The sequence below is a fragment of the Scomber japonicus genome, chromosome 3 (genome assembly GCF_027409825.1).
Source record: "Scomber japonicus isolate fScoJap1 chromosome 3, fScoJap1.pri, whole genome shotgun sequence".
NCBI lineage: Eukaryota > Metazoa > Chordata > Actinopteri > Scombriformes > Scombridae > Scomber > Scomber japonicus.
The window spans coordinates 6,111,492-6,118,269 of record NC_070580.1 but is presented as its reverse complement, the minus strand read 5'-3'; positions in this window follow the sequence as shown (position 1 = coordinate 6,118,269).

Here is a 6,778-nt window from a genome sequence, read left to right as displayed (position 1 = left end):
TGACTTCAATGGCTCAACTTTGACCTATTGTACTGCCATAGTTTTTCTGTGCAATAAGGGACTATTAACAACATTTGGGATGTGCTCTTTTTCAGTTTTACTTCCAAATGAAGTGGTTAGCTTAATGACTTTTCTGATCTTCTGACTGTTTGTGTGTTTTACCTCAATGTGTTGTACCACATTTCCATATCTCAGTAATTGCATTATCACGACCAATGAAAACTACCAAAAGGCCCAAGGAACAATCTTTCAAACTCTCCAGTCATCACATTAAGAACATTCTTGCTGTTTAGGAGACAGTTAAGACAGCTTTAGCCATGCTAATACAGCATCCAAAAGTACAGCAAGAACTTGGGGGAGAACAGTAGTTGTAGAAGATTTGGTTACCATGTCTGGTTGTCTAGAAACAACAGATCTGATCCACTGTTGGGAGTAGTAAGAAAGCTCAGGGAGTAGTTCAAGTTCAAGACGAAACTGTTGACCAAATTAGAAGAGATGTTAATGTTGCTGCAGATGTACAGTAGCGAACGGGCAGTTTTTACAATAATAAAGCTTCATCCTCCGTGGACTGTTTTGCGGCTGAGTGGATGAGAAGCAGCAGCTGGCAGGTGCCGCTGTAATGATTTTCTAATGTATTTTCACATTCATTATCTTCCACCGCTCTGGCTTTGTCTTAAACAAAGTTGTAAAAAGTTAGGAGCCGAGTACAGCCTTAGATCATTTAAAGGATTAAAAGGCATATCTTTGAACAGCATGAACAGCAGCATCAGGGTGCTTATCCAGGAAGCTGTTTGGACACATTCATAATGAAAGTGAGAGGAGGGCCATATTAGTGGTGTCAGCGCTAATTAGCCAAAGCCTTTGATCTGGCATGCTGCTTTTGAATGCGGCTGAAAGGTTTAGTGGAGTCTACCTTTAATTAGGACTCGAAATATATCACTTATTGTGTGCAGCCCTGTCCTTAACACCTGATGCCATCCTAGATTGTAGCTCATCAGCTTCTTTATGTGTCAAACAGAATTTGAAGACATTTGAGTTGATTGAATGCTGTGTGCCAAAAATAACACATACGTCTTCAAAGCTGTAGTAAACATATATATATATTAAGGTGTGTTTGTGTTCATATTAAAACTACTATGCATTCATAATGACACTGAATAAATGTGAGAACAACCCCAAAAGTCTCTTCTACATTTCTTGAATTGCTTCCACTGCCAATGCAAGTGTTTGGAAAACTCTAGCTTATAATGCAGCTGCTATGCAGTGAAGTATTTGTCTGAATTTTTCCGTTGAGCACTGCCTGTCCCACATGGGTGTTCCCCAAAGCCCTGCCCCACATGATGTCATGAATATCCCACGCTCACACGTCCGTGACTCAGTAAGTAAACATCTAAGTCAAGCCCCTCCTGTCATTTAGTTGAACTGATGGATCCTGCTGGTACTTTTTCACAGACATTTTGACATTTTAAAGCAGTAAAAAAAATAAAAGCACAGGTGTGATTTAATAACAACTGGATTCCATATAGTTTTGCCAAAATTCATGACCCTGGTGTAGTGTATGATGGTTCACCAGAGAGGCTTCCTTGAACATTTGAATGGGACAGAGATTTTAAAGTTATCTAACTATGCTATGCTGCTGCTATGACAAGTCAAAATCTATTGATAAAGATGTTTTCATTTAGTGTGATTACTCAGTTTCAATTGTTAAGTTATGCCTGAATAATTACATAAAGTTACCAAACTAATAAAATGTAAAGTATTTGATTTTCACTACTCCATAAACCGCGCATTCTTTAAACAGTTGTTTTGGACTCTTCTCAGGTCATTCTTTTCATCTGGCAGCTGACTAAATGTCCTTTTTTCTCCCCTGTCTGCAGACTACATGATGATATACACTCACACACACTTAATTAAGAACACCTGTGCAGCCTGATGCAATCCAACAAAACAGCTCTCCCATAAATTCTACTTTTACAAAGATGATACATTTTCAGTTTTTGTTGACATTGTCAGAAAGGTGATAATTCTGCTTTACGTGTATGTCCCATGTGTATGTTAAAACACTTTTTAATATAATGCACTCCAGTACACCAACACCAACACCCACTACAACCTCAATGATAAAAGATAAAGTAGAATTATTACTTTTCTGACAATGAACAAAAACTGTATTAGCTTTGTAAAAGTATTGTGTTGGATTTAATTGCATTAGATATATATAGCAGGATAAGTACATTGCTCAAGTACTAGTGTAAGAATGTGCATGTTAAATTAGTTTGCTGGTTGCAATAGTAAATGGACTATACTTCTATTGCATTTTTGCAGTCTTTTTGACCACTCAAAGTGCTTTTACACTCCATGTTATATTCACCTGTTCACATTCATACACTGATGACAGGGGCTACTACTCAGGGTGCCAACCTACTCACTAACATTCAAACATACATTCTCACAGCCATCGGGAGCAATTAGGGGTTAAGTGTCTTGCCCAAGGATACATTGACATGCAAACTGGAGGAATTGGGAATCAAACAGCCTGTCTTTGGATGAGTGGACTACTAAAACAGCTGTGAAATGTCAAATCAAGATTAAGTTTGCAAAGTCAACACTGAAAAAAATTAGAAAAATTAAGATTTGCCAAATAACCTGATGGAAAACCAGTCTTTCAGCTAATAAACTTAGCTTCTCCAAGCAAATCCTGATGAATATTGATACTTGCTGCTCATTTTAGATTATTACCAGGTTTAGCCATATTCCTAATTGTCAGAACTCAAGTCAAGACTATATTCTATTAACCAAATATGTAGTTTCTACTTACAACATGGTAAGCAGCTTTTTTCTGTCAGGCTGATGTACTGTATGAAGTGCAGTTTTATGATGTTTTGAAGTTATGTAACACAAAAATTATACATGTGTACTGAGGTGTGTCACTTTAGCCACCTAATGCTCAGCTATAATCACTGTAATGGTAAATGGACTGCACTTATATAGCACTTTTTCCACTTGAAATGGCTTATAGCCCATGTCAACAGTCACCCATTCACATGTATGCATTGCATACACTGATGGCAGAGTTTGACATGCAAGGTACCAAACCTGCTCATCAGGAGCAATATAGTGCTTTTATTCCAAAATGTTTTACAGTGTTTCTAATGCTCACTCACACATTCACACACTCACACACAATTACTCTCTAATGGCGCAGCCTTTAGGAGCAATTTGTGGTTCAGTGTGAGGAATCCTTCAAAAAGCAGGCTGGAGGAGCTGGGGATTGAACCACCAACCTTCTGCCTCCTGAGCCACAGCTGCCCCATATGTGTGATGTAATACACAAAACCAATGATCCTAATGGTCTCATTAATAATATTAGCCAGCGTATTAATTACTGCATATTAAGAAACATTATACTTGTCTTTACATAACACATCAGGGGTGTTAATATGAAGTCTGGAGGTGATTAAGGAGAAACTGAAAACTAATGGCGGAGAGTATGCAGCATGAGTGTGAAGTTGTTATCTTGGATTATTACTCAGTTATTGTATTCCCAGAAATGTGTCTCCCCACAGACAGACAGGACCCATCATGACAACATAATTTCATGCAGGCGATGTGCTGTGGTGGTGGTGGGACAAAGAAACCTTGCAGGAAGCTTCATTAAACATTTCCCTGGCTGCTTGCCTGGCTCCTGCATGGCATCTTACCTCGAATGAACTGCACCAGGGTTCAGTTGGACGGAGGCCGAGACTGTCGAGTGCTCACTGTCTGGCTGGTTCGATTGGGATGTTTTCACCTCTCCACACAAACCATCCCCAGTGAGGTATAAACAGTCGACAATAAGCAGCCCTGAACAAGGCGGGCGTGAAAACATTACAAGTTAATGAAGGCTCTGCTCAGCAGTTAATGAAGGCTCTGCTCACTCAGTCATTCAGTGTTGTGTTTTCACAGAGGACAGTGATTATGAGAGTTTTATGTTCTTTGTCTGGATTAAAAGGGCAGTCCACCAATTTCACACATGAAGTTCAGTTACGAGAAGAACAACTAAGTCTGAGTCACTACAGTTGTATAATGTTGTCTATGGCCCTGGAGCGATTAAAAATCTCAGCTTGGACAAAGTTTTCTAACAGAAAGCCTGCATTACAATTTAGAATTTAGATTAGGACAATTTTGTGGGGTTTGAGAAAGGTGGGAATATAGGAGGCTTGGAGGGTTTGATGAAATACCTAACTGAGTTGAATGTTTTTGGAGCTTGACCCGTACTATACACTAAAAGTCAGGCTATGTCGGTACGCTGCTGCTTTGATTTTCATGACTCATTTTAGCCACGTTAGCGGTATATGTTTATCGATGGCAGTGTCGGTCAGTCCACCTCTTTGGCGATGACTAATCCATTTAATTTTGTAAGGTAATTCATAATTTCAGAAGAATGAATGACTTTGGTGATCCTCTAACTTTTCTTCCAGCACCATTTGTGTTAGTGAAATGCATCAACAACTATTGGATGAATTGCTGTGAAATTTGGTTCACACATTCATGTCCCCTAACTTTACATTTAGCACCATCATCAGACACTATCGTCAACAATATACCTGCTAAACATCAGTATATAGATGTTATTGTGAGCAAATTGGCAAACTGATATTTGTATTTAGCTCAAAGTCAAGCTGTACCCATAGTCTGTATATAAAGATGGACTTCCAAGGTGTTACATCTCCCACTGATTTGAAGCACATAGTTGGAGCTTACTACAGACAGAAGCTAATGCTAGCTTACTGGGAATAATGAGCACTAGGCTAACATTAACTACTTTAGCTAATAAGGCAGATATCAAGAAATAAATCTGACTGAGTGCAAGTTCTGGAGCTGGGGAGTGCAGGAGGTGAGGCAATTGTCAATCACAGCTGTCAATCAATGCCCACACAGACATCAAAGCTACTGTAAGTTTTCAAATCTAATAATAAGTCTTCAGAGCAATCATTTCAAAAATGAACAACAGCACACTAATTAGAAAGCCTGAAGTAACGAGTGAGACCATAATGAAAAAAAAGACTTTCTAGAATTTCTAGAGGTTGATGCTTTTTGAATGTGAGTCTGTTGGAGCCAGCATCTAGTGGCAGGTTGTGGCATTGCACTTTAAGGCAGGCTACTTCCATACTGGCTTCAGTCTCACACCATGCTGTACCTCAAGTACAGTCTCACAGAGCTGTTGTAACAGCTGTAGACTTGTTTTAAACTCTCTCATGAGCCCCTCAACATTATGGAAGTGCAATTGCTAGAGTGCACCTTTAAGACTTAGATAGGTAGGATGCATAAATGGTTTGTGCACTATATTTTCTTGCTGTTTTTAGACAGATACACAACAAAACAGATTTTTATGTCCACAACACAGTGTATAGATCCATCATTCAGACCCTACACTGATCTTCTGAGATTATCTGTAGTCTCAGTCTAGTCAGTGTGTGATCAAGGAGAAGCTTCCTTTCAAAACAGCATAATCAGATCTCCTGTGGTTACAGACTACAGCCGCACATACTATATATTATTTATAACAGTCCCAAAGAAAATCAATAGACAAAGAATCTCCCATGTGAAGATCTGAGCAACATCGTTAAAAAGACCATTACCAAGCTACATGTGACACCATGGGCTCCTGGCTGCGCTGTCAGAGTAAATGGGGCAAACCTCCAGAACGGGGAGGCGACATAATCTTGACGGAAATCTGATCAGACAGTCATATTAGAGTTTGCTCAGGTGTTTAAACTAAGTCGGCTATTACTGGCACACTTTGCATAATGTGAGGGTTTGGATTTGTTTCCAATCCAAGGCTGTATGGGAAATGTATTCACTGGCAAAATGTTTCAAAGAAGTGCTGTTTATGCTTATCCATCATCCGGAAATCCACAATACTGTTGTCAGTTCTTCTTATTGTTTTCCAAACCACATGTGCTGACCTTGCCAGTCGCTCAGAAATCTGATCTTTTAATAAAACACAGAACCCATGGCGTTGACTCGGTGCCTGATTTGTGAAGTGTTTATTACGCCTCAGGCCTCAATATAACAAAGTCTTCCTTTCCAAAGATAGTTTCACTAAGTAGTTTTAATGACTGAAATCAAAGGGCTTTCAGGGCCAAGGAATAGCTGAGAACCAATTTTGCATGAAAGCCCCTCATTTTCATGGTTGTTGGCCAGACTTTGACTAAAAGGTGGGTCGACCTCAGAGCTGTTGGTCTGTGGTCAAGCTGAATGTGTCAGTGTGATGTTGGGGGAGATTCAAAGTGAGTCAGGCTCACTCAGTCACTTAAGAAAGGGATTAAACTAGCCACTTACGCCATAAGTGTCATAGTGGTGTGCAGGGAATAACTAAACTGTAAGTAGAACAGAAGGTATTGTTGTGACAGTTGGTGCCAGAGTTTTAGATGGGGAACACTTTAGTACTCAGGCTGACTTGAATAATCTTGCTTTTTTACAGTGTTGCCAAAGTGGATGAAGCACAAGAAGCCAATTTGCATTCTCAGTTAAATATCATACCTCTGCTTCTGGTTTTACTATGGTTTTACCCTTAATTCAAGTGCAAGAACAAGCACACAATCGTTACACCTGTAGGTAACCCATGCTATCAGCAGATTTCAACTAGGTAGAGGCTTAGACACCATTTTTTAGCCCATCTGCCTATATATTCAATTGGTTTCCAGCACTCCACATCTACTTCTAACACAACAAGAAGTTTGGGGGGCCATTACAACCTTGGTTCCACAACTGTGAATTATTCCTAACATCTCAG